This window comes from Leptodactylus fuscus, chromosome 5, assembly GCF_031893055.1.
Source record: "Leptodactylus fuscus isolate aLepFus1 chromosome 5, aLepFus1.hap2, whole genome shotgun sequence".
NCBI lineage: Eukaryota > Metazoa > Chordata > Amphibia > Anura > Leptodactylidae > Leptodactylus > Leptodactylus fuscus.
The window spans coordinates 140084173-140089879 of record NC_134269.1 but is presented as its reverse complement, the minus strand read 5'-3'; positions in this window follow the sequence as shown (position 1 = coordinate 140089879).

The window sequence follows — 5707 nt, the reverse complement described above, 5'->3', positions numbered from 1 at the left end:
GAGATAGGAAAATCTGCATGCTCTGGGAATCCAGAACAAACCCTAGGAATTTCTTCCGGGTGGATGGCACTATTTCTGACGTCTCCCAATTGATCAGCCAACCTAACTCCTGGAGGAAGGCGATGGCTATCTGGAGGTGGTGATGGAGAATTGAAGTAGACTGAGCTTTTATAAGCCAGTCGTCGAGGTAGGGAACCACGAAGAGGCCTTGAAGTCTGAGAGCGGCGGCAACTGGTGCGACCATCTTGGTGAATACATACGGAGCTGACGATATGCCGAATGGCAGAGCAGTGAACTGTAGGTGCTCTCTGTGACCAGCCATAAGAACGGCTATACGTAGATATTTCCTGTGTGGCGGGAAGATGGGGATATGTAAGTAGGCATCCTTCAGGTCCAGGGTGACCATGACCTCGTTGCGCAATAGGAAATTGGTTACTGAGTCTATGGACTCCATCCTGAAAGGTTTTTTCTTTATGAAGAGGTTGAGGAACCGAAGATCTATAATCATCCGCCACCCTCCTGTGGACTTTGGAACCAAGAACACGGGTGAATAAACTCCTTGACCCACTTCGGGAGGAGGGACCCTTTCCAGGGCCCCCTTTAAGAGATATTCTGCGACGGAAGCCTCCAGGCAGTCTTGTTGTAGGGCTGGTAAGACCCGCGTAGTGATGAAACGATCCACCGGAGGATGGGAGAACTCTATTGCGTATCCTCGCTGAACAACTTGAAAGACCCATGGGTCCAGAATGTGAAGATGCCATGCCACAAGGAAATTCGAAAGGCGCCCTCCTACGGGAGAGCTGGTCACAGAGAGCGGCGTCTCCTCAAAACCCCTTCTTCTTAGGGTCCTCCTTGGGGATCCCGCGACCCGCCCCTTTCGGACGGTATCTGGGGCGTCTCTGGCTTCCTTGTTGAGGCCTGTATTGAGACGTGGAGCCTCGACCCCTAGAAGGGGGAGGCCTTCTTTCTCTGGTTGCTTGTGGTAGTGATCTCCCTCTACCATCAGCCAATCCCTCCATCAGATCGTCCAGCCCTTGGCCGAAAACCTTCCCAGGTTGAAAGGGGAGGGAACACAAAGAAAACTTGGAGGCGACATCAGCCCGCCAAGGTTTGAGCCACAAGGGCCTCCTGGCGGCGGTATTGAGGGCCATGGCCTTGGAAGCCAGCTTCACCTGCTGTCTTGCCGATTCTCTCAGGAAATCCGTAGCGAGACGGATCTCCCCCATGGATGCCAGGATGTCGTCCCTGTTAACCCCGGAGTCGATATCCCGTTCCAGGCGGTCCAGCCGGGCTTGAAGCTTATCAGCTACTTCCGTTGAGGCGATGCCCACCGTCACCTGGGCTGAAGCAGACGAATACGCCTTCTTGAGCGTTGAATCCACTCTTCTATCAAGCAAATCCTGAAGATTTGACCCGTCATCGATGGGCACGACAGTGCGACGGGAAAGCTTAGAGATGGCTAAATCCACCTTGGGTGGCGGACCCCAGCGATCCAGCTGGGAGGGATCAATCGGATACACTGCTTTGAAAGCTCTGGTGGTGACGTAAGCCTTCTCCGGCTGCTTCCATTCTTGTTCCATTAGGCTGGCCATGGAGGCGTCCACTTGGAAAACCCTCCGCTTCCCAGAGGTGGACGCAGAGGCTTCCCCCTCGCCAACCTGGTCCCACGACCGGATGGCCTTCAGCAGTTTATTAGTCTTTTCCCGATGGAAAATTGGTCTGCTGGTACAGGAGGACTGATCGTCCGATGATATGGACACCTCCTCCACCTGGAGGCGCTCCAGGGAGGGCAGTGAAGCAGAACGCCTTTCCACGCGCTGCTTCTTGGTGAGCTGAGCCAGTGAAGTACGGATATCCTTTAAAGAATCATCCTGCAAAAAACACAAGGATACTTAGAAGCCGGAGGGGACCCTTCCCCTCTTTGCGGCAACCGTACTCACCATGTACTCCTTGACCCATGCTACCATATCACTGGTAACGGGTTCCTCCCGCAGAGGTCCCCTGCATTGCTGGCAGCGTGACCAGTCATAGCCTAAAGGCAAAACAATGACATTCAGGATACTCCCACCATTGGGAGAATTAGCAGACGAAAAAACCGCACCTACCATCAGGTAGTGGAACGTCACAATCAATGCAAGCCAGGTGTCTCCTTTTAGAAGACTTCTTCCGTCTTACTTGATCCCCGGGAGGGGTAGAAGAGGAAGACATGACAAATAGAAGCTAGCTTTCAGCGATACCTAAGCATGGAATATGAAACATCAGAGGAGTACATTCAAGGAACCATATGAGGAGACTCACCCAGCTTCTGCAGGCCACTTACCAACCTTCAGCAGAGTTTGCAGTAGAATAAATGCAAATTGAAGCGGTAACCACAAGCCACAGCGGAGAAACCAGCTAGGGATTAGACTAGCAGGCAATGAGGGATGCAACCTGCCCCCTTTTTACAGCCCCATATCCGGAAGGGGCGTGGCCTTAGTCAAAAGCTCCGTTCCTTTGCCCTTCATAACACTCCTAGCCCTTCAAGTCACGCTCCCCCTTTGAGCCAACTACATTGGCACGTACCTTAATCTCCTGAGGACCTCCAGTGTCCAACGCTGCTGTTCGCGTGGTCCCGGAGCGGCGAATGCCGAAAACCGGAAGTTGCCGGTGTTACACTTCTAAACGACCGGCCGGAACCCTCCTACACAGAGGAAAGGTTCCGCGAAAACCGGAAGTTCCCCTCATGGAGCCGCGCGAACACGCCGGCTGGCTGCGCGCGGCTCCGAAGCCCAGCAGGACTGGATGCCGGGGAACAGGAGGTAGGATTGCGTGAGGGAGGTGGGCAAAATAGGTAACTTTAATCTTACCTATTCTCTTTGCAGGACCGACAGAAGTCCAAAGGGGCAGAGTGCATCATTGAAGACACCTGAACAGGTCTGAGCAGGTAAGTACCTGAAACTTCTTCTTACTCTTTCTCTTTAGGAGGACACAGAGTCCTCCCCACCTGTCCGATCCTTTACACAGGACAGAAAAAAACGCACAGGGGGGAGGTATCTGTGCCCTCTTAAAGGGAACAAGCCATGTGAAATTAATACATGGCTAATTAAAATTCCGCCTGTCCTACCAGCACACAGGGGCACGAAATACCCCACATTGTGCCGCTGGTAGGGACGACAGGGAACCTCTTTTAAGGGAATGTCTGGGCCAAATTTTTTATGGCCACTTCACTGGTCTCCCCCAATACAGTGGTCTCTTCACTGGTCCCCCATAATGTATGGGGAACAGTGATGGGGCCATTATATTGTGTGGGAGCAGTGATGGGGCCATTATATCGTGTGGGAGCAGTGATGGGGTAACATCCTGTGCAGAAGGGGGATGTTAAAATGTGTGGGACATATTAAAGGGGTTGTGCAGGGTTAATCTTTTTTATGGCCTATGCTCAGTATAAGCCATAAATACCTCAAACCTCATATTGCAGAAACAACGTCTTTGGCTACTATAGAAAAAAAATATGTGTTTTACAAAAGCAGCAAAGTGAATGAAATGTAATAAATTTACCTCATCCGCAAACTGCAGGAAAAAAAGATGTGGAACAGCCACAAACCCTAAAATGTGTGCGCTTCTAAAAACATGGCCGGTTACTTTCAGCTGCGCAATTGAGAGTAAGTATTGGGAAAATGCATCAAAAGCTCAATAAAAAACGCTGTGGAAAAAATACATTGAGATTTGCTGCTATTTATTCCACAGGGTTTTTGAGCTGCGTCTCGCTGTTGGGCCTCATCCTGATCATCTCAATATACTGTGTACTAGGGTCAACACGTTGGCTCAGCGGTTAGCTTTTCAGCGCTGGAGTCCTCGGTTCGAATCCTGTCAGGAACAACATGTGCGAGGAGTTTGTATGTTTTCCCCGTGTTTGCGTGGATTTCCTCCCCTATTCCAAAAAGACATACTGATAGGGGGAAAAAATGTACATTGTGAGCCCTATATGCGGCTCACAATCTACGTTAAAATATATATATATATATATATATATATACTGTATACTACGCTATAAGGCTAAGACCCCATGTAGCATCCTGCAGAAAAAAATGCTGTGGTGAAACCCTGGCGGCAACGCATCAGTTTTTCCCACAGCGCTTATTGCAGAAACTCCACAGACGTTTCCTCTGAGGACTTTCTGTTTCCATTATACCTAAAGGGAAACCGCCAGTGTTTATGTAGGTATAAGTGACATGCTGCAATTTCCAAAACCACAACAGTTTTAGAAATTGCAGTGTGTCCACTGCGTGTATTTTTCTGCAATGCGTGGATGGGACTGCACACACTATATACCTACACACTCAGGCCTGGTTCACGTCTGCATTCGGTAATCCATTTGCGGAGTCCACATGGAGACACACACACACACCCCGAACAGACTACTGAACGCATTAGCAAGCGGTGTGCAGTGAAAGCACATGGACCCCATAGATTATAATGGAGTCCGTGTGCTTTCCATGCGGTGTCCACATGGAACATGCGGACAGAAAAGTACTTCATGATCTACTTTCCTGTCCGCATGTTCCGTACAGAGACCGCACAGAAAGCACATGGACTCCATTATAGTTTTTGAGGTCCATGTGCTTTCACTGCACACCGCTTGCTAATGCTTTCATAGTTCATTCGGGGGGGCCCCCATGCGGACTCCCCGAACGGATTACCAAACGCAGATGTGAACCAGGCCTTATACATATACCATATATAAATTATTATAGCATATATACGCACATATACATTTATATACTGTACATTCATATGCCATATATGTCATATATATACTTATATGAATGTATGAATACTATATATACTCTCATATATACATACACTCACTCCTACACATTATACTATACTGTATATACATACCTGTATACAAACATACAGTACTCACACAATATACAAGACTTTAAACAAATGTACATCTATTAAATAGACAGATTTTACCAAAATAATATACTCACATTTTCCAGAAAAGTTTACCATCACAGCAGACTACTTCCAGTCTTCCCCACATGCTCTGATGTGAGAGACGACTCACTGTGAGGAGGAGGGGGAAGGAGGAAGTCCGGGCAGCACAGCAGGTCCTCACAGGAAAGCAGCAGGTCAGTGAGAGGATTACGAGCAGCCATTATAGCTGATGCTGAAGCTGCACACGTGTCCTCCGATATATACTTTCCCTATATCGGGAGGACATTATGTGTAGCTTCAGCATCAGCTAATGGGGGCCCGTGTGTGTTGAGGCAAATGCAGATGCATTGGTTAGGTGCTCGATTGGGGGCCCCTGACTAATGTATCTGCATTAGTACAATGAGGACTTATCAGTCGGGGCTCGGGGCCCACCGGGGGATTCACCAATTCCCCGGTGGGCCAGTCTGACCCTGATTAGAGATGAGCAAACACTGTTAAATCGAATAGATATTCGATCGAATATCAGGCCATTCGAGGTATTCGATTCCAATCAAATACCACAAGGCAAACGCACTAAAAATTTGTATCCCCTCCCACCTTCCCTGGCGCTTTTTTTTGCACCAATAACTGTGCAGGGGAGGTTGGACAGGAACTACGACAACGGAGGCATCGGAAAAAAAACGGAAAAAGTAATTGACTGGCTAAATCAGGTGACCTCCAATTTATACGAATGGTGGATTTAACATTCGGTTAATTTGAGAGTGTGAACTATGTGACTGTGAGA